General features: G+C 36.6%; 47 non-coding genes and 2 pseudogenes across 47 annotated transcripts; all 49 read right to left on the reverse strand.

The window, feature by feature from the left end:
• Positions 1-199: 199 nt before the first annotated feature.
• LOC146928657 (5S ribosomal RNA) lies at positions 200-318 on the reverse strand. The gene has a single exon (XR_015008710.1). It is a non-coding gene; the product is annotated as a 5S ribosomal RNA (ribosomal RNA).
• A 261-nt stretch (positions 319-579) lies between these two features.
• On the reverse strand, positions 580-698 carry LOC146928658 (5S ribosomal RNA). The gene has a single exon (XR_015008712.1). It is a non-coding gene; the product is annotated as a 5S ribosomal RNA (ribosomal RNA).
• A 229-nt stretch (positions 699-927) lies between these two features.
• Positions 928-1046, reverse strand: LOC146928659 (5S ribosomal RNA). Its single transcript, XR_015008713.1, has one exon. It is a non-coding gene; the product is annotated as a 5S ribosomal RNA (ribosomal RNA).
• Positions 1047-1273: 227 nt separating this feature from the next.
• LOC146928660 (5S ribosomal RNA) lies at positions 1274-1392 on the reverse strand. The gene has a single exon (XR_015008714.1). It is a non-coding gene; the product is annotated as a 5S ribosomal RNA (ribosomal RNA).
• A 229-nt stretch (positions 1393-1621) lies between these two features.
• LOC146928661 (5S ribosomal RNA) lies at positions 1622-1740 on the reverse strand. The gene has a single exon (XR_015008716.1). It is a non-coding gene; the product is annotated as a 5S ribosomal RNA (ribosomal RNA).
• A 227-nt stretch (positions 1741-1967) lies between these two features.
• Positions 1968-2086, reverse strand: LOC146928662 (5S ribosomal RNA). The gene has a single exon (XR_015008717.1). It is a non-coding gene; the product is annotated as a 5S ribosomal RNA (ribosomal RNA).
• Positions 2087-2315: 229 nt separating this feature from the next.
• Positions 2316-2434, reverse strand: LOC146928663 (5S ribosomal RNA). Its single transcript, XR_015008718.1, has one exon. It is a non-coding gene; the product is annotated as a 5S ribosomal RNA (ribosomal RNA).
• A 229-nt stretch (positions 2435-2663) lies between these two features.
• On the reverse strand, positions 2664-2782 carry LOC146928664 (5S ribosomal RNA). The gene has a single exon (XR_015008967.1). It is a non-coding gene; the product is annotated as a 5S ribosomal RNA (ribosomal RNA).
• Positions 2783-3011: 229 nt separating this feature from the next.
• On the reverse strand, positions 3012-3130 carry LOC146928665 (5S ribosomal RNA). The gene has a single exon (XR_015008719.1). It is a non-coding gene; the product is annotated as a 5S ribosomal RNA (ribosomal RNA).
• Positions 3131-3359: 229 nt separating this feature from the next.
• LOC146928666 (5S ribosomal RNA) lies at positions 3360-3478 on the reverse strand. Its single transcript, XR_015008720.1, has one exon. It is a non-coding gene; the product is annotated as a 5S ribosomal RNA (ribosomal RNA).
• Positions 3479-3707: 229 nt separating this feature from the next.
• Positions 3708-3826, reverse strand: LOC146928667 (5S ribosomal RNA). Its single transcript, XR_015008721.1, has one exon. It is a non-coding gene; the product is annotated as a 5S ribosomal RNA (ribosomal RNA).
• Positions 3827-4055: 229 nt separating this feature from the next.
• LOC146928668 (5S ribosomal RNA) lies at positions 4056-4174 on the reverse strand. Its single transcript, XR_015008722.1, has one exon. It is a non-coding gene; the product is annotated as a 5S ribosomal RNA (ribosomal RNA).
• Positions 4175-4403: 229 nt separating this feature from the next.
• LOC146928669 (5S ribosomal RNA) lies at positions 4404-4522 on the reverse strand. Its single transcript, XR_015008724.1, has one exon. It is a non-coding gene; the product is annotated as a 5S ribosomal RNA (ribosomal RNA).
• Positions 4523-4751: 229 nt separating this feature from the next.
• LOC146928670 (5S ribosomal RNA) lies at positions 4752-4870 on the reverse strand. The gene has a single exon (XR_015008725.1). It is a non-coding gene; the product is annotated as a 5S ribosomal RNA (ribosomal RNA).
• A 229-nt stretch (positions 4871-5099) lies between these two features.
• Positions 5100-5218, reverse strand: LOC146928671 (5S ribosomal RNA). Its single transcript, XR_015008726.1, has one exon. It is a non-coding gene; the product is annotated as a 5S ribosomal RNA (ribosomal RNA).
• A 229-nt stretch (positions 5219-5447) lies between these two features.
• LOC146928672 (5S ribosomal RNA) lies at positions 5448-5566 on the reverse strand. Its single transcript, XR_015008727.1, has one exon. It is a non-coding gene; the product is annotated as a 5S ribosomal RNA (ribosomal RNA).
• Positions 5567-5763: 197 nt separating this feature from the next.
• Positions 5764-5882, reverse strand: LOC146928673 (5S ribosomal RNA). Its single transcript, XR_015008728.1, has one exon. It is a non-coding gene; the product is annotated as a 5S ribosomal RNA (ribosomal RNA).
• A 229-nt stretch (positions 5883-6111) lies between these two features.
• Positions 6112-6230, reverse strand: LOC146928674 (5S ribosomal RNA). Its single transcript, XR_015008968.1, has one exon. It is a non-coding gene; the product is annotated as a 5S ribosomal RNA (ribosomal RNA).
• Positions 6231-6459: 229 nt separating this feature from the next.
• Positions 6460-6578, reverse strand: LOC146928675 (5S ribosomal RNA). Its single transcript, XR_015008729.1, has one exon. It is a non-coding gene; the product is annotated as a 5S ribosomal RNA (ribosomal RNA).
• Positions 6579-6807: 229 nt separating this feature from the next.
• Positions 6808-6926, reverse strand: LOC146928676 (5S ribosomal RNA). Its single transcript, XR_015008730.1, has one exon. It is a non-coding gene; the product is annotated as a 5S ribosomal RNA (ribosomal RNA).
• Positions 6927-7155: 229 nt separating this feature from the next.
• LOC146928677 (5S ribosomal RNA) lies at positions 7156-7274 on the reverse strand. The gene has a single exon (XR_015008731.1). It is a non-coding gene; the product is annotated as a 5S ribosomal RNA (ribosomal RNA).
• A 229-nt stretch (positions 7275-7503) lies between these two features.
• LOC146928678 (5S ribosomal RNA) lies at positions 7504-7622 on the reverse strand. Its single transcript, XR_015008732.1, has one exon. It is a non-coding gene; the product is annotated as a 5S ribosomal RNA (ribosomal RNA).
• Positions 7623-7851: 229 nt separating this feature from the next.
• LOC146928679 (5S ribosomal RNA) lies at positions 7852-7970 on the reverse strand. The gene has a single exon (XR_015008733.1). It is a non-coding gene; the product is annotated as a 5S ribosomal RNA (ribosomal RNA).
• A 229-nt stretch (positions 7971-8199) lies between these two features.
• On the reverse strand, positions 8200-8318 carry LOC146928680 (5S ribosomal RNA). Its single transcript, XR_015008735.1, has one exon. It is a non-coding gene; the product is annotated as a 5S ribosomal RNA (ribosomal RNA).
• Positions 8319-8547: 229 nt separating this feature from the next.
• On the reverse strand, positions 8548-8666 carry LOC146928681 (5S ribosomal RNA). Its single transcript, XR_015008736.1, has one exon. It is a non-coding gene; the product is annotated as a 5S ribosomal RNA (ribosomal RNA).
• Positions 8667-8895: 229 nt separating this feature from the next.
• Positions 8896-9014, reverse strand: LOC146928682 (5S ribosomal RNA). The gene has a single exon (XR_015008737.1). It is a non-coding gene; the product is annotated as a 5S ribosomal RNA (ribosomal RNA).
• Positions 9015-9243: 229 nt separating this feature from the next.
• Positions 9244-9362, reverse strand: LOC146928683 (5S ribosomal RNA). The gene has a single exon (XR_015008738.1). It is a non-coding gene; the product is annotated as a 5S ribosomal RNA (ribosomal RNA).
• A 229-nt stretch (positions 9363-9591) lies between these two features.
• Positions 9592-9710, reverse strand: LOC146928684 (5S ribosomal RNA). The gene has a single exon (XR_015008739.1). It is a non-coding gene; the product is annotated as a 5S ribosomal RNA (ribosomal RNA).
• Positions 9711-9939: 229 nt separating this feature from the next.
• On the reverse strand, positions 9940-10058 carry LOC146928685 (5S ribosomal RNA). The gene has a single exon (XR_015008740.1). It is a non-coding gene; the product is annotated as a 5S ribosomal RNA (ribosomal RNA).
• Positions 10059-10287: 229 nt separating this feature from the next.
• On the reverse strand, positions 10288-10406 carry LOC146928686 (5S ribosomal RNA). Its single transcript, XR_015008742.1, has one exon. It is a non-coding gene; the product is annotated as a 5S ribosomal RNA (ribosomal RNA).
• A 229-nt stretch (positions 10407-10635) lies between these two features.
• On the reverse strand, positions 10636-10754 carry LOC146928687 (5S ribosomal RNA). The gene has a single exon (XR_015008743.1). It is a non-coding gene; the product is annotated as a 5S ribosomal RNA (ribosomal RNA).
• Positions 10755-10983: 229 nt separating this feature from the next.
• LOC146928688 (5S ribosomal RNA) lies at positions 10984-11102 on the reverse strand. Its single transcript, XR_015008744.1, has one exon. It is a non-coding gene; the product is annotated as a 5S ribosomal RNA (ribosomal RNA).
• Positions 11103-11331: 229 nt separating this feature from the next.
• On the reverse strand, positions 11332-11450 carry LOC146928689 (5S ribosomal RNA). Its single transcript, XR_015008745.1, has one exon. It is a non-coding gene; the product is annotated as a 5S ribosomal RNA (ribosomal RNA).
• A 229-nt stretch (positions 11451-11679) lies between these two features.
• On the reverse strand, positions 11680-11798 carry LOC146928690 (5S ribosomal RNA). The gene has a single exon (XR_015008748.1). It is a non-coding gene; the product is annotated as a 5S ribosomal RNA (ribosomal RNA).
• Positions 11799-12027: 229 nt separating this feature from the next.
• Positions 12028-12146, reverse strand: LOC146928691 (5S ribosomal RNA). The gene has a single exon (XR_015008749.1). It is a non-coding gene; the product is annotated as a 5S ribosomal RNA (ribosomal RNA).
• Positions 12147-12375: 229 nt separating this feature from the next.
• LOC146928692 (5S ribosomal RNA) lies at positions 12376-12494 on the reverse strand. The gene has a single exon (XR_015008750.1). It is a non-coding gene; the product is annotated as a 5S ribosomal RNA (ribosomal RNA).
• A 229-nt stretch (positions 12495-12723) lies between these two features.
• On the reverse strand, positions 12724-12842 carry LOC146928693 (5S ribosomal RNA). The gene has a single exon (XR_015008751.1). It is a non-coding gene; the product is annotated as a 5S ribosomal RNA (ribosomal RNA).
• Positions 12843-13071: 229 nt separating this feature from the next.
• On the reverse strand, positions 13072-13190 carry LOC146928694 (5S ribosomal RNA). Its single transcript, XR_015008752.1, has one exon. It is a non-coding gene; the product is annotated as a 5S ribosomal RNA (ribosomal RNA).
• A 229-nt stretch (positions 13191-13419) lies between these two features.
• Positions 13420-13538, reverse strand: LOC146928695 (5S ribosomal RNA). The gene has a single exon (XR_015008754.1). It is a non-coding gene; the product is annotated as a 5S ribosomal RNA (ribosomal RNA).
• Positions 13539-13767: 229 nt separating this feature from the next.
• LOC146928696 (5S ribosomal RNA) lies at positions 13768-13886 on the reverse strand. Its single transcript, XR_015008755.1, has one exon. It is a non-coding gene; the product is annotated as a 5S ribosomal RNA (ribosomal RNA).
• A 229-nt stretch (positions 13887-14115) lies between these two features.
• LOC146928697 (5S ribosomal RNA) lies at positions 14116-14234 on the reverse strand. The gene has a single exon (XR_015008756.1). It is a non-coding gene; the product is annotated as a 5S ribosomal RNA (ribosomal RNA).
• A 229-nt stretch (positions 14235-14463) lies between these two features.
• On the reverse strand, positions 14464-14582 carry LOC146928698 (5S ribosomal RNA). Its single transcript, XR_015008757.1, has one exon. It is a non-coding gene; the product is annotated as a 5S ribosomal RNA (ribosomal RNA).
• A 219-nt stretch (positions 14583-14801) lies between these two features.
• On the reverse strand, positions 14802-14920 carry LOC146928699 (5S ribosomal RNA; annotated as a pseudogene).
• A 229-nt stretch (positions 14921-15149) lies between these two features.
• Positions 15150-15268, reverse strand: LOC146928700 (5S ribosomal RNA). Its single transcript, XR_015008758.1, has one exon. It is a non-coding gene; the product is annotated as a 5S ribosomal RNA (ribosomal RNA).
• A 229-nt stretch (positions 15269-15497) lies between these two features.
• Positions 15498-15616, reverse strand: LOC146928701 (5S ribosomal RNA). Its single transcript, XR_015008760.1, has one exon. It is a non-coding gene; the product is annotated as a 5S ribosomal RNA (ribosomal RNA).
• Positions 15617-15845: 229 nt separating this feature from the next.
• LOC146928702 (5S ribosomal RNA) lies at positions 15846-15964 on the reverse strand. Its single transcript, XR_015008761.1, has one exon. It is a non-coding gene; the product is annotated as a 5S ribosomal RNA (ribosomal RNA).
• A 229-nt stretch (positions 15965-16193) lies between these two features.
• Positions 16194-16312, reverse strand: LOC146928703 (5S ribosomal RNA). The gene has a single exon (XR_015008762.1). It is a non-coding gene; the product is annotated as a 5S ribosomal RNA (ribosomal RNA).
• A 219-nt stretch (positions 16313-16531) lies between these two features.
• On the reverse strand, positions 16532-16650 carry LOC146928704 (5S ribosomal RNA; annotated as a pseudogene).
• A 229-nt stretch (positions 16651-16879) lies between these two features.
• On the reverse strand, positions 16880-16998 carry LOC146928705 (5S ribosomal RNA). The gene has a single exon (XR_015008804.1). It is a non-coding gene; the product is annotated as a 5S ribosomal RNA (ribosomal RNA).
• Between the last annotated feature and the right edge of the window lie 224 nt (positions 16999-17222).

A 17222-nucleotide genomic window follows, 5' to 3' on the forward strand; every position in this document is an offset into this window, starting at 1 on the left:
GCATTTCTAAGTTTATTTTTCATTAAAGACGTCAAATTACGCTAATTAAAGAATAGAGTGTTAGGTTGCGTTAATTAACGAAAAAAATGAAATACAATCGAAGTTTATTTTTCAAAAACGACGTAAAATTACTAATTAACAAAAAGAACACGAAATTTTGGCAAAAAGAGGTGCAAAGAACACGAAATTTTGGCAAAAAGAGGTGCAACACAAGGACTTCCCAGGAGGTCACCCATCCTAGTACTACTCTCGCCCAAGCACGCTTAACTGCGGAGTTCTGATGGGATCCGGTGCATTAGTGCTGGTATGATCGCACCTGAAAGTAAAGCGTTGTAATTGTATATATGCATTTCTAAGTTTATTTTTCATTAAAGACGTCAAATTACGCTAATTAAAGAATAGAGAGTTAGGTTGCGTTAATTAATGAAAAAAATGAAATACAATCGAAGTTTATTTTTCAAAAACGACGTAAAATTACGCTAATTAACAAAAAGAACACGAAATTTTGGCAAAAAGAGGTGCAAAGAACACGAAATTTTGGCAAAAAGAGGTGCAAAGAACACGAAATTTTGGCAAAAAGAGGTGCAACACAAGGACTTCCCAGGAGGTCACCCATCCTAGTACTACTCTCGCCCAAGCACGCTTAACTGCGGAGTTCTGATGGGATCCGGTGCATTAGTGCTGGTATGATCGCACCTGAAAGTAAAGCGTTGTAATTGTATATATGCATTTCTAAGTTTATTTTTCATTAAAGACGTCAAATTACGCTAATTAAAGAATAGAGAGTTAGGTTGCGTTAATTAACGAAAAAAATGAAATACAATCGAAGTTTATTTTTCAAAAACGACGTAAAATTACGCTAATTAACAAAAAGAACACGAAATTTTGGCAAAAAGAGGTGCAAAGAACACGAAATTTTGGCAAAAAGAGGTGCAACACAAGGACTTCCCAGGAGGTCACCCATCCTAGTACTACTCTCGCCCAAGCACGCTTAACTGCGGAGTTCTGATGGGATCCGGTGCATTAGTGCTGGTATGATCGCACCTGAAAGTAAAGCGTTGTAATTGTATATATGCATTTCTAAGTTTATTTTTCATTAAAGACGTCAAATTACGCTAATTAAAGAATAGAGTGTTAGGTTGCGTTAATTAACGAAAAAAATGAAATACAATCGAAGTTTATTTTTCAAAAACGACGTAAAATTACTAATTAACAAAAAGAACACGAAATTTTGGCAAAAAGAGGTGCAAAGAACACGAAATTTTGGCAAAAAGAGGTGCAACACAAGGACTTCCCAGGAGGTCACCCATCCTAGTACTACTCTCGCCCAAGCACGCTTAACTGCGGAGTTCTGATGGGATCCGGTGCATTAGTGCTGGTATGATCGCACCTGAAAGTAAAGCGTTGTAATTGTATATATGCATTTCTAAGTTTATTTTTCATTAAAGACGTCAAATTACGCTAATTAAAGAATAGAGAGTTAGGTTGCGTTAATTAACGAAAAAAATGAAATACAATCGAAGTTTATTTTTCAAAAACGACGTAAAATTACGCTAATTAACAAAAAGAACACGAAATTTTGGCAAAAAGAGGTGCAAAGAACACGAAATTTTGGCAAAAAGAGGTGCAACACAAGGACTTCCCAGGAGGTCACCCATCCTAGTACTACTCTCGCCCAAGCACGCTTAACTGCGGAGTTCTGATGGGATCCGGTGCATTAGTGCTGGTATGATCGCACCTGAAAGTAAAGCGTTGTAATTGTATATATGCATTTCTAAGTTTATTTTTCATTAAAGACGTCAAATTACGCTAATTAAAGAATAGAGTGTTAGGTTGCGTTAATTAACGAAAAAAATGAAATACAATCGAAGTTTATTTTTCAAAAACGACGTAAAATTACTAATTAACAAAAAGAACACGAAATTTTGGCAAAAAGAGGTGCAAAGAACACGAAATTTTGGCAAAAAGAGGTGCAACACAAGGACTTCCCAGGAGGTCACCCATCCTAGTACTACTCTCGCCCAAGCACGCTTAACTGCGGAGTTCTGATGGGATCCGGTGCATTAGTGCTGGTATGATCGCACCTGAAAGTAAAGCGTTGTAATTGTATATATGCATTTCTAAGTTTATTTTTCATTAAAGACGTCAAATTACGCTAATTAAAGAATAGAGAGTTAGGTTGCGTTAATTAACGAAAAAAATGAAATACAATCGAAGTTTATTTTTCAAAAACGACGTAAAATTACGGTAATTAACAAAAAGAACACGAAATTTTGGCAAAAAGAGGTGCAAAGAACACGAAATTTTGGCAAAAAGAGGTGCAACACAAGGACTTCCCAGGAGGTCACCCATCCTAGTACTACTCTCGCCCAAGCACGCTTAACTGCGGAGTTCTGATGGGATCCGGTGCATTAGTGCTGGTATGATCGCACCTGAAAGTAAAGCGTTGTAATTGTATATATGCATTTCTAAGTTTATTTTTCATTAAAGACGTCAAATTACGCTAATTAAAGAATAGAGAGTTAGGTTGCGTTAATTAACGAAAAAAATGAAATACAATCGAAGTTTATTTTTCAAAAACGACGTAAAATTACGCTAATTAACAAAAAGAACACGAAATTTTGGCAAAAAGAGGTGCAAAGAACACGAAATTTTGGCAAAAAGAGGTGCAACACAAGGACTTCCCAGGAGGTCACCCATCCTAGTACTACTCTCGCCCAAGCACGCTTAACTGCGGAGTTCTGATGGGATCCGGTGCATTAGTGCTGGTATGATCCCACCTGAAAGTAAAGCGTTGTAATTGTATATATGCATTTCTAAGTTTATTTTTCATTAAAGACGTCAAATTACGCTAATTAAAGAATAGAGTGGTAGGTTGCGTTAATTAACGAAAAAAATGAAATACAATCGAAGTTTATTTTTCAAAAATGACGTAAAATTACGCTAATTAACAAAAAGAACACGAAATTTTGGCAAAAAGAGGTGCAAAGAACACGAAATTTTGGCAAAAAGAGGTGCAACACAAGGACTTCCCAGGAGGTCACCCATCCTAGTACTACTCTCGCCCAAGCACGCTTAACTGCGGAGTTCTGATGGGATCCGGTGCATTAGTGCTGGTATGATCGCACCTGAAAGTAAAGCGTTGTAATTGTATATATGCATTTCTAAGTTTATTTTTCATTAAAGACGTCAAATTACGCTAATTAAAGAATAGAGTGTTAGGTTGCGTTAATTAACGAAAAAAATGAAATACAATCGAAGTTTATTTTTCAAAAACGACGTAAAATTACGCTAATTAACAAAAAGAACACGAAATTTTGGCAAAAAGAGGTGCAAAGAACACGAAATTTTGGCAAAAAGAGGTGCAACACAAGGACTTCCCAGGAGGTCACCCATCCTAGTACTACTCTCGCCCAAGCACGCTTAACTGCGGAGTTCTGATGGGATCCGGTGCATTAGTGCTGGTATGATCGCACCTGAAAGTAAAGCGTTGTAATTGTATATATGCATTTCTAAGTTTATTTTTCATTAAAGACGTCAAATTACGCTAATTAAAGAATAGAGAGTTAGGTTGCGTTAATTAACGAAAAAAATGAAATACAATCGAAGTTTATTTTTCAAAAACGACGTAAAATTACGCTAATTAACAAAAAGAACACGAAATTTTGGCAAAAAGAGGTGCAAAGAACACGAAATTTTGGCAAAAAGAGGTGCAACACAAGGACTTCCCAGGAGGTCACCCATCCTAGTACTACTCTCGCCCAAGCACGCTTAACTGCGGAGTTCTGATGGGATCCGGTGCATTAGTGCTGGTATGATCGCACCTGAAAGTAAAGCGTTGTAATTGTATATATGCATTTCTAAGTTTATTTTTCATTAAAGACGTCAAATTACGCTAATTAAAGAATAGAGAGTTAGGTTGCGTTAATTAACGAAAAAAATGAAATACAATCGAAGTTTATTTTTCAAAAACGACGTAAAATTACGCTAATTAACAAAAAGAACACGAAATTTTGGCAAAAAGAGGTGCAAACAACACGAAATTTTGGCAAAAAGAGGTGCAACACAAGGACTTCCCAGGAGGTCACCCATCCTAGTACTACTCTCGCCCAAGCACGCTTAACTGCGGAGTTCTGATGGGATCCGGTGCATTAGTGCTGGTATGATCGCACCTGAAAGTAAAGCGTTGTAATTGTATATATGCATTTCTAAGTTTATTTTTCATTAAAGACGTCAAATTACGCTAATTAAAGAATAGAGTGTTAGGTTGCGTTAATTAACGAAAAAAATGAAATACAATCGAAGTTTATTTTTCAAAAACGACGTAAAATTACGCTAATTAACAAAAAGAACACGAAATTTTGGCAAAAAGAGGTGCAAAGAACACGAAATTTTGGCAAAAAGAGGTGCAACACAAGGACTTCCCAGGAGGTCACCCATCCTAGTACTACTCTCGCCCAAGCACGCTTAACTGCGGAGTTCTGATGGGATCCGGTGCATTAGTGCTGGTATGATCGCACCTGAAAGTAAAGCGTTGTAATTGTATATATGCATTTCTAAGTTTATTTTTCATTAAAGACGTCAAATTACGCTAATTAAAGAATAGAGTGTTAGGTTGCGTTAATTAACGAAAAAAATGAAATACAATCGAAGTTTATTTTTCAAAAACGACGTAAAATTACGCTAATTAACAAAAAGAACACGAAATTTTGGCAAAAAGAGGTGCAAAGAACACGAAATTTTGGCAAAAAGAGGTGCAACACAAGGACTTCCCAGGAGGTCACCCATCCTAGTACTACTCTCGCCCAAGCACGCTTAACTGCGGAGTTCTGATGGGATCCGGTGCATTAGTGCTGGTATGATCGCACCTGAAAGTAAAGCGTTGTAATTGTATATATGCATTTCTAAGTTTATTTTTCATTAAAGACGTCAAATTACGCTAATTAAAGAATAGAGTGTTAGGTTGCGTTAATTAACGAAAAAAATGAAATACAATCGAAGTTTATTTTTCAAAAACGACGTAAAATTACGCTAATTAACAAAAAGAACACGAAATTTTGGCAAAAAGAGGTGCAAACAACACGAAATTTTGGCAAAAAGAGGTGCAACACAAGGACTTCCCAGGAGGTCACCCATCCTAGTACTACTCTCGCCCAAGCACGCTTAACTGCGGAGTTCTGATGGGATCCGGTGCATTAGTGCTGGTATGATCGCACCTGAAAGTAAAGCGTTGTAATTGTATATATGCATTTCTAAGTTTATTTTTCATTAAAGACGTCAAATTACGCTAATTAAAGAATAGAGAGTTAGGTTGCGTTAATTAACGAAAAAAATGAAATACAATCGAAGTTTATTTTTCAAAAACGACGTAAAATTACGCTAATTAACAAAAAGAACACGAAATTTTGGCAAAAAGAGGTGCAAAGAACACGAAATTTTGGCAAAAAGAGGTGCAACACAAGGACTTCCCAGGAGGTCACCCATCCTAGTACTACTCTCGCCCAAGCACGCTTAACTGCGGAGTTCTGATGGGATCCGGTGCATTAGTGCTGGTATGATCGCACCTGAAAGTAAAGCGTTGTAATTGTATATATGCATTTCTAAGTTTATTTTTCATTAAAGACGTCAAATTACGCTAATTAAAGAATAGAGAGTTAGGTTGCGTTAATTAACGAAAAAAATGAAATACAATCGAAGTTTATTTTTCAAAAACGACGTAAAATTACGCTAATTAACAAAAAGAACACGAAATTTTGGCAAAAAGAGGTGCAACACAAGGACTTCCCAGGAGGTCACCCATCCTAGTACTACTCTCGCCCAAGCACGCTTAACTGCGGAGTTCTGATGGGATCCGGTGCATTAGTGCTGGTATGATCGCACCTGAAAGTAAAGCGTTGTAATTGTATATATGCATTTCTAAGTTTATTTTTCATTAAAGACGTCAAATTACGCTAATTAAAGAATAGAGAGTTAGGTTGCGTTAATTAACGAAAAAAATGAAATACAATCGAAGTTTATTTTTCAAAAACGACGTAAAATTACGCTAATTAACAAAAAGAACACGAAATTTTGGCAAAAAGAGGTGCAAAGAACACGAAATTTTGGCAAAAAGAGGTGCAACACAAGGACTTCCCAGGAGGTCACCCATCCTAGTACTACTCTCGCCCAAGCACGCTTAACTGCGGAGTTCTGATGGGATCCGGTGCATTAGTGCTGGTATGATCCCACCTGAAAGTAAAGCGTTGTAATTGTATATATGCATTTCTAAGTTTATTTTTCATTAAAGACGTCAAATTACGCTAATTAAAGAATAGAGTGGTAGGTTGCGTTAATTAACGAAAAAAATGAAATACAATCGAAGTTTATTTTTCAAAAACGACGTAAAATTACGCTAATTAACAAAAAGAACACGAAATTTTGGCAAAAAGAGGTGCAAAGAACACGAAATTTTGGCAAAAAGAGGTGCAACACAAGGACTTCCCAGGAGGTCACCCATCCTAGTACTACTCTCGCCCAAGCACGCTTAACTGCGGAGTTCTGATGGGATCCGGTGCATTAGTGCTGGTATGATCGCACCTGAAAGTAAAGCGTTGTAATTGTATATATGCATTTCTAAGTTTATTTTTCATTAAAGACGTCAAATTACGCTAATTAAAGAATAGAGTGTTAGGTTGCGTTAATTAACGAAAAAAATGAAATACAATCGAAGTTTATTTTTCAAAAACGACGTAAAATTACGCTAATTAACAAAAAGAACACGAAATTTTGGCAAAAAGAGGTGCAAAGAACACGAAATTTTGGCAAAAAGAGGTGCAACACAAGGACTTCCCAGGAGGTCACCCATCCTAGTACTACTCTCGCCCAAGCACGCTTAACTGCGGAGTTCTGATGGGATCCGGTGCATTAGTGCTGGTATGATCGCACCTGAAAGTAAAGCGTTGTAATTGTATATATGCATTTCTAAGTTTATTTTTCATTAAAGACGTCAAATTACGCTAATTAAAGAATAGAGAGTTAGGTTGCGTTAATTAACGAAAAAAATGAAATACAATCGAAGTTTATTTTTCAAAAACGACGTAAAATTACGCTAATTAACAAAAAGAACACGAAATTTTGGCAAAAAGAGGTGCAAAGAACACGAAATTTTGGCAAAAAGAGGTGCAACACAAGGACTTCCCAGGAGGTCACCCATCCTAGTACTACTCTCGCCCAAGCACGCTTAACTGCGGAGTTCTGATGGGATCCGGTGCATTAGTGCTGGTATGATCGCACCTGAAAGTAAAGCGTTGTAATTGTATATATGCATTTCTAAGTTTATTTTTCATTAAAGACGTCAAATTACGCTAATTAAAGAATAGAGAGTTAGGTTGCGTTAATTAACGAAAAAAATGAAATACAATCGAAGTTTATTTTTCAAAAACGACGTAAAATTACGCTAATTAACAAAAAGAACACGAAATTTTGGCAAAAAGAGGTGCAAAGAACACGAAATTTTGGCAAAAAGAGGTGCAACACAAGGACTTCCCAGGAGGTCACCCATCCTAGTACTACTCTCGCCCAAGCACGCTTAACTGCGGAGTTCTGATGGGATCCGGTGCATTAGTGCTGGTATGATCGCACCTGAAAGTAAAGCGTTGTAATTGTATATATGCATTTCTAAGTTTATTTTTCATTAAAGACGTCAAATTACGCTAATTAAAGAATAGAGTGTTAGGTTGCGTTAATTAACGAAAAAAATGAAATACAATCGAAGTTTATTTTTCAAAAACGACGTAAAATTACGCTAATTAACAAAAAGAACACGAAATTTTGGCAAAAAGAGGTGCAAAGAACACGAAATTTTGGCAAAAAGAGGTGCAACACAAGGACTTCCCAGGAGGTCACCCATCCTAGTACTACTCTCGCCCAAGCACGCTTAACTGCGGAGTTCTGATGGGATCCGGTGCATTAGTGCTGGTATGATCGCACCTGAAAGTAAAGCGTTGTAATTGTATATATGCATTTCTAAGTTTATTTTTCATTAAAGACGTCAAATTACGCTAATTAAAGAATAGAGTGTTAGGTTGCGTTAATTAACGAAAAAAATGAAATACAATCGAAGTTTATTTTTCAAAAACGACGTAAAATTACGCTAATTAACAAAAAGAACACGAAATTTTGGCAAAAAGAGGTGCAAAGAACACGAAATTTTGGCAAAAAGAGGTGCAACACAAGGACTTCCCAGGAGGTCACCCATCCTAGTACTACTCTCGCCCAAGCACGCTTAACTGCGGAGTTCTGATGGGATCCGGTGCATTAGTGCTGGTATGATCGCACCTGAAAGTAAAGCGTTGTAATTGTATATATGCATTTCTAAGTTTATTTTTCATTAAAGACGTCAAATTACGCTAATTAAAGAATAGAGTGTTAGGTTGCGTTAATTAACGAAAAAAATGAAATACAATCGAAGTTTATTTTTCAAAAACGACGTAAAATTACGCTAATTAACAAAAAGAACACGAAATTTTGGCAAAAAGAGGTGCAAAGAACACGAAATTTTGGCAAAAAGAGGTGCAACACAAGGACTTCCCAGGAGGTCACCCATCCTAGTACTACTCTCGCCCAAGCACGCTTAACTGCGGAGTTCTGATGGGATCCGGTGCATTAGTGCTGGTATGATCGCACCTGAAAGTAAAGCGTTGTAATTGTATATATGCATTTCTAAGTTTATTTTTCATTAAAGACGTCAAATTACGCTAATTAAAGAATAGAGTGTTAGGTTGCGTTAATTAACGAAAAAAATGAAATACAATCGAAGTTTATTTTTCAAAAACGACGTAAAATTACGCTAATTAACAAAAAGAACACGAAATTTTGGCAAAAAGAGGTGCAAACAACACGAAATTTTGGCAAAAAGAGGTGCAACACAAGGACTTCCCAGGAGGTCACCCATCCTAGTACTACTCTCGCCCAAGCACGCTTAACTGCGGAGTTCTGATGGGATCCGGTGCATTAGTGCTGGTATGATCGCACCTGAAAGTAAAGCGTTGTAATTGTATATATGCATTTCTAAGTTTATTTTTCATTAAAGACGTCAAATTACGCTAATTAAAGAATAGAGTGTTAGGTTGAGTTAATTAACGAAAAAAATGAAATACAATCGAAGTTTATTTTTCAAAAACGACGTAAAATTACGCTAATTAACAAAAAGAACACGAAATTTTGGCAAAAAGAGGTGCAAAGAACACGAAATTTTGGCAAAAAGAGGTGCAACACAAGGACTTCCCAGGAGGTCACCCATCCTAGTACTACTCTCGCCCAAGCACGCTTAACTGCGGAGTTCTGATGGGATCCGGTGCATTAGTGCTGGTATGATCGCACCTGAAAGTAAAGCGTTGTAATTGTATATATGCATTTCTAAGTTTATTTTTCATTAAAGACGTCAAATTACGCTAATTAAAGAATAGAGTGTTAGGTTGCGTTAATTAACGAAAAAAATGAAATACAATCGAAGTTTATTTTTCAAAAACGACGTAAAATTACGCTAATTAACAAAAAGAACACGAAATTTTGGCAAAAAGAGGTGCAAAGAACACGAAATTTTGGCAAAAAGAGGTGCAACACAAGGACTTCCCAGGAGGTCACCCATCCTAGTACTACTCTCGCCCAAGCACGCTTAACTGCGGAGTTCTGATGGGATCCGGTGCATTAGTGCTGGTATGATCGCACCTGAAAGTAAAGCGTTGTAATTGTATATATGCATTTCTAAGTTTATTTTTCATTAAAGACGTCAAATTACGCTAATTAAAGAATAGAGTGTTAGGTTGCGTTAATTAACGAAAAAAATGAAATACAATCGAAGTTTATTTTTCAAAAACGACGTAAAATTACGCTAATTAACAAAAAGAACACGAAATTTTGGCAAAAAGAGGTGCAAAGAACACGAAATTTTGGCAAAAAGAGGTGCAACACAAGGACTTCCCAGGAGGTCACCCATCCTAGTACTACTCTCGCCCAAGCACGCTTAACTGCGGAGTTCTGATGGGATCCGGTGCATTAGTGCTGGTATGATCGCACCTGAAAGTAAAGCGTTGTAATTGTATATATGCATTTCTAAGTTTATTTTTCATTAAAGACGTCAAATTACGCTAATTAAAGAATAGAGTGTTAGGTTGCGTTAATTAACGAAAAAAATGAAATACAATCGAAGTTTATTTTTCAAAAACGACGTAAAATTACGCTAATTAACAAAAAGAACACGAAATTTTGGCAAAAAGAGGTGCAAAGAACACGAAATTTTGGCAAAAAGAGGTGCAACACAAGGACTTCCCAGGAGGTCACCCATCCTAGTACTACTCTCGCCCAAGCACGCTTAACTGCGGAGTTCTGATGGGATCCGGTGCATTAGTGCTGGTATGATCGCACCTGAAAGTAAAGCGTTGTAATTGTATATATGCATTTCTAAGTTTATTTTTCATTAAAGACGTCAAATTACGCTAATTAAAGAATAGAGTGTTAGGTTGCGTTAATTAACGAAAAAAATGAAATACAATCGAAGTTTATTTTTCAAAAACGACGTAAAATTACGCTAATTAACAAAAAGAACACGAAATTTTGGCAAAAAGAGGTGCAAACAACACGAAATTTTGGCAAAAAGAGGTGCAACACAAGGACTTCCCAGGAGGTCACCCATCCTAGTACTACTCTCGCCCAAGCACGCTTAACTGCGGAGTTCTGATGGGATCCGGTGCATTAGTGCTGGTATGATCGCACCTGAAAGTAAAGCGTTGTAATTGTATATATGCATTTCTAAGTTTATTTTTCATTAAAGACGTCAAATTACGCTAATTAAAGAATAGAGTGTTAGGTTGCGTTAATTAACGAAAAAAATGAAATACAATCGAAGTTTATTTTTCAAAAACGACGTAAAATTACGCTAATTAACAAAAAGAACACGAAATTTTGGCAAAAAGAGGTGCAAAGAACACGAAATTTTGGCAAAAAGAGGTGCAACACAAGGACTTCCCAGGAGGTCACCCATCCTAGTACTACTCTCGCCCAAGCACGCTTAACTGCGGAGTTCTGATGGGATCCGGTGCATTAGTGCTGGTATGATCGCACCTGAAAGTAAAGCGTTGTAATTGTATATATGCATTTCTAAGTTTATTTTTCATTAAAGACGTCAAATTACGCTAATTAAAGAATAGAGTGTTAGGTTGCGTTAATTAACGAAAAAAATGAAATACAATCGAAGTTTATTTTTCAAAAACGACGTAAAATTACGCTAATTAACAAAAAGAACACGAAATTTTGGCAAAAAGAGGTGCAAAGAACACGAAATTTTGGCAAAAAGAGGTGCAACACAAGGACTTCCCAGGAGGTCACCCATCCTAGTACTACTCTCGCCCAAGCACGCTTAACTGCGGAGTTCTGATGGGATCCGGTGCATTAGTGCTGGTATGATCGCACCTGAAAGTAAAGCGTTGTAATTGTATATATGCATTTCTAAGTTTATTTTTCATTAAAGACGTCAAATTACGCTAATTAAAGAATAGAGTGTTAGGTTGCGTTAATTAACGAAAAAAATGAAATACAATCGAAGTTTATTTTTCAAAAACGACGTAAAATTACGCTAATTAACAAAAAGAACACGAAATTTTGGCAAAAAGAGGTGCAAAGAACACGAAATTTTGGCAAAAAGAGGTGCAACACAAGGACTTCCCAGGAGGTCACCCATCCTAGTACTACTCTCGCCCAAGCACGCTTAACTGCGGAGTTCTGATGGGATCCGGTGCATTAGTGCTGGTATGATCGCACCTGAAAGTAAAGCGTTGTAATTGTATATATGCATTTCTAAGTTTATTTTTCATTAAAGACGTCAAATTACGCTAATTAAAGAATAGAGTGTTAGGTTGCGTTAATTAACGAAAAAAATGAAATACAATCGAAGTTTATTTTTCAAAAACGACGTAAAATTACGCTAATTAACAAAAAGAACACGAAATTTTGGCAAAAAGAGGTGCAAACAACACGAAATTTTGGCAAAAAGAGGTGCAACACAAGGACTTCCCAGGAGGTCACCCATCCTAGTACTACTCTCGCCCAAGCACGCTTAACTGCGGAGTTCTGATGGGATCCGGTGCATTAGTGCTGGTATGATCGCACCTGAAAGTAAAGCGTTGTAATTGTATATATGCATTTCTAAGTTTATTTTTCATTAAAGACGTCAAATTACGCTAATTAAAGAATAGAGTGTTAGGTTGAGTTAATTAACGAAAAAAATGAAATACAATCGAAGTTTATTTTTCAAAAACGACGTAAAATTACGCTAATTAACAAAAAGAACACGAAATTTTGGCAAAAAGAGGTGCAAAGAACACGAAATTTTGGCAAAAAGAGGTGCAACACAAGGACTTCCCAGGAGGTCACCCATCCTAGTACTACTCTCGCCCAAGCACGCTTAACTGCGGAGTTCTGATGGGATCCGGTGCATTAGTGCTGGTATGATCGCACCTGAAAGTAAAGCGTTGTAATTGTATATATGCATTTCTAAGTTTATTTTTCATTAAAGACGTCAAATTACGCTAATTAAAGAATAGAGTGTTAGGTTGCATTAATTAACGAAAAAAATGAAATACAATCGAAGTTTATTTTTCAAAAACGACGTAAAATTACGCTAATTAACAAAAAGAACACGAAATTTTGGCAAAAAGAGGTGCAAAGAACACGAAATTTTGGCAAAAAGAGGTGCAACACAAGGACTTCCCAGGAGGTCACCCATCCTAGTACTACTCTCGCCCAAGCACGCTTAACTGCGGAGTTCTGATGGGATCCGGTGCATTAGTGCTGGTATGATCGCACCTGAAAGTAAAGCGTTGTAATTGTATATATGCATTTCTAAGTTTATTTTTCATTAAAGACGTCAAATTACGCTAATTAAAGAATAGAGTGTTAGGTTGCGTTAATTAACGAAAAAAATGAAATACAATCGAAGTTTATTTTTCAAAAACGACGTAAAATTACGCTAATTAACAAAAAGAACACGAAATTTTGGCAAAAAGAGGTGCAAAGAACACGAAATTTTGGCAAAAAGAGGTGCAACACAAGGACTTCCCAGGAGGTCACCCATCCTAGTACTACTCTCGCCCAAGCACGCTTAACTGCGGAGTTCTGATGGGATCCGGTGCATTAGTGCTGGTATGATCGCACCTGAAAGTAAAGCGTTGTAATTGTATATATGCATTTCTAAGTTTATTTTTCATTAAAGACGTCAAATTACGCTAATTAAAGAATAGAGTGTTAGGTTGCGTTAATTAACGAAAAAAATGAAATACAATCGAAGTTTATTTTTCAAAAACGACGTAAAATTACGCTAATTAACAAAAAGAACACGAAATTTTGGCAAAAAGAGGTGCAAACAACACGAAATTTTGGCAAAAAGAGGTGCAACACAAGGACTTCCCAGGAGGTCACCCATCCTAGTACTACTCTCGCCCAAGCACGCTTAACTGCGGAGTTCTGATGGGATCCGGTGCATTAGTGCTGGTATGATCGCACCTGAAAGTAAAGCGTTGTAATTGTATATATGCATTTCTAAGTTTATTTTTCATTAAAGACGTCAAATTACGCTAATTAAAGAATAGAGTGTTAGGTTGAGTTAATTAACGAAAAAAATGAAATACAATCGAAGTTTATTTTTCAAAAACGACGTAAAATTACGCTAATTAACAAAAAGAACACGAAATTTTGGCAAAAAGAGGTGCAAAGAACACGAAATTTTGGCAAAAAGAGGTGCAACACAAGGACTTCCCAGGAGGTCACCCATCCTAGTACTACTCTCGCCCAAGCACGCTTAACTGCGGAGTTCTGATGGGATCCGGTGCATTAGTGCTGGTATGATCGCACCTGAAAGTAAAGCGTTGTAATTGTATATATGCATTTCTAAGTTTATTTTTCATTAAAGACGTCAAATTACGCTAATTAAAGAATAGAGTGTTAGGTTGCGTTAATTAACGAAAAAAATGAAATACAATCGAAGTTTATTTTTCAAAAACGACGTAAAATTACGCTAATTAACAAAAAGAACACGAAATTTTGGCAAAAAGAGGTGCAAAGAACACGAAATTTTGGCAAAAAGAGGTGCAACACAAGGACTTCCCAGGAGGTCACCCATCCTAGTACTACTCTCGCCCAAGCACGCTTAACTGCGGAGTTCTGATGGGATCCGGTGCATTAGTGCTGGTATGATCGCACCTGAAAGTAAAGCGTTGTAATTGTATATATGCATTTCTAAGTTTATTTTTCATTAAAGACGTCAAATTACGCTAATTAAAGAATAGAGTGTTAGGTTGCGTTAATTAACGAAAAAAATGAAATACAATCGAAGTTTATTTTTCAAAAACGACGTAAAATTACGCTAATTAACAAAAAGAACACGAAATTTTGGCAAAAAGAGGTGCAAAGAACACGAAATTTTGGCAAAAAGAGGTGCAACACAAGGACTTCCCAGGAGGTCACCCATCCTAGTACTACTCTCGCCCAAGCACGCTTAACTGCGGAGTTCTGATGGGATCCGGTGCATTAGTGCTGGTATGATCGCACCTGAAAGTAAAGCGTTGTAATTGTATATATGCATTTCTAAGTTTATTTTTCATTAAAGACGTCAAATTACGCTAATTGAAGAATAGAGAGTTAGGTTGCGTTAATTAACGAAAAAAATGAAATACAATCGAAGTTTATTTTTCAAAAACGACGTAAAATTACGCTAATTAACAAAAAGAACACGAAATTTTGGCAAAAAGAGGTGCAAAGAACACGAAATTTTGGCAAAACACAAGGACTTCCCAGGAGGTCACCCATCCTAGTACTACTCTCGCCCAAGCACGCTTAACTGCGGAGTTCTGATGGGATCCGGTGCATTAGTGCTGGTATGATCGCACCTGAAAGTAAAGCGTTGTAATTGTATATATGCATTTCTAAGTTTATTTTTCATTAAAGACGTCAAATTACGCTAATTAAAGAATAGAGTGTTAGGTTGCGTTAATTAACGAAAAAAATGAAATACAATCGAAGTTTATTTTTCAAAAACGACGTAAAATTACGCTAATTAACAAAAAGAACACGAAATTTTGGCAAAAAGAGGTGCAAACAACACGAAATTTTGGCAAAAAGAGGTGCAACACAAGGACTTCCCAGGAGGTCACCCATCCTAGTACTACTCTCGCCCAAGCACGCTTAACTGCGGAGTTCTGATGGGATCCGGTGCATTAGTGCTGGTATGATCGCACCTGAAAGTAAAGCGTTGTAATTGTATATATGCATTTCTAAGTTTATTTTTCATTAAAGACGTCAAATTACGCTAATTAAAGAATAGAGTGTTAGGTTGAGTTAATTAACGAAAAAAATGAAATACAATCGAAGTTTATTTTTCAAAAACGACGTAAAATTACGCTAATTAACAAAAAGAACACGAAATTTTGGCAAAAAGAGGTGCAAAGAACACGAAATTTTGGCAAAAAGAGGTGCAACACAAGGACTTCCCAGGAGGTCACCCATCCTAGTACTACTCTCGCCCAAGCACGCTTAACTGCGGAGTTCTGATGGGATCCGGTGCATTAGTGCTGGTATGATCGCACCTGAAAGTAAAGCGTTGTAATTGTATATATGCATTTCTAAGTTTATTTTTCATTAAAGACGTCAAATTACGCTAATTAAAGAATAGAGTGTTAGGTTGCGTTAATTAACGAAAAAAATGAAATACAATCGAAGTTTATTTTTCAAAAACGACGTAAAATTACGCTAATTAACAAAAAGAACACGAAATTTTGGCAAAAAGGGGTGCAAAGAACACGAAATTTTGGCAAAAAGAGGTGCAACACAAGGACTTCCCAGGAGGTCACCCATCCTAGTACTACTCTCGCCCAAGCACGCTTAACTGCGGAGTTCTGATGGGATCCGGTGCATTAGTGCTGGTATGATCGCACCTGAAAGTAAAGCGTTGTAATTGTATATATGCATTTCTAAGTTTATTTTTCATTAAAGACGTCAAATTACGCTAATTAAAGAATAGAGTGTTAGGTTGCGTTAATTAACGAAAAAAATGAAATACAATCGAAGTTTATTTTTCAAAAACGACGTAAAATTACGCTAATTAACAAAAAGAACACGAAATTTTGGCAAAAAGAGGTGCAAAGAACACGAAATTTTGGCAAAAAGAGGTGCAACACAAGGACTTCCCAGGAGGTCACCCATCCTAGTACTACTCTCGCCCAAGCACGCTTAACTGCGGAGTTCTGATGGGATCCGGTGCATTAGTGCTGGTATGATCGCACCTGAAAGTAAAGCGTTGTAATTGTATATATGCATTTCTAAGTTTATTTTTCATTAAAGACGTCAAATTACGCTAATTGAAGAATAGAGAGTTAGGTTGCGTTAATTAACGAAAAAAATGAAATACAATCGAAGTTTATTTTTCAAAAACGACGTAAAATTACGCTAATTAACAAAAAGAACACGAAATTTTGGCAAAAAGAGGTGCAAAGAACACGAAATTTTGGCAAAACACAAGGACTTCCCAGGAGGTCACCCATCCTAGTACTACTCTCGCCCAAGCACGCTTAACTGCGGAGTTCTGATGGGATCCGGTGCATTAGTGCTGGTATGATCGCACCTGAAAGTAAAGCGTTGTAATTGTATATATGCATTTCTAAGTTTATTTTTCATTAAAGACGTCAAATTACGCTAATTAAAGAATAGAGTGTTAGGTTGCGTTAATTAACGAAAAAAATGAAATACAATCGAAGTTTATTTTTCAAAAACGACGTAAAATTACGCTAATTAACAAAAAGAACACGAAATTTTGGCAAAAAGAGGTGCAAAGAACACGAAATTTTGGCAAAAAGAGGTGCAACACAAGGACTTCCCAGGAGGTCACCCATCCTAGTACTACTCTCGCCCAAGCACGCTTAACTACGGAGTTCTGATGGGATCCGGTGCATTAGTGCTGGTATGATCGCACCTGAAAGTAAAGCGTTGTAATTGTATATATGCATTTCTAAGTTTATTTTTCATTAAAGACGTCAAATTACGCTAATTAAAGAATAGAGTGTTAGGTTGCGTTAATTAACGAAAAAAATGAAATACAATCGAAGTTTATTTTTCAAAAACGACGTAAAATTACGCTAATTAACAAAAAGAACACGAAATTTTGGCAAAAAGAGGTGCAAAGAACACGAAATTTTGGC

The sequence above is a fragment of the Medicago sativa genome, chromosome 4 (genome assembly GCF_051527215.1).
Source record: "Medicago sativa cultivar Bolivia chromosome 4, Bolivia_mono, whole genome shotgun sequence".
Classification (NCBI taxonomy): domain Eukaryota; kingdom Viridiplantae; phylum Streptophyta; class Magnoliopsida; order Fabales; family Fabaceae; genus Medicago; species Medicago sativa.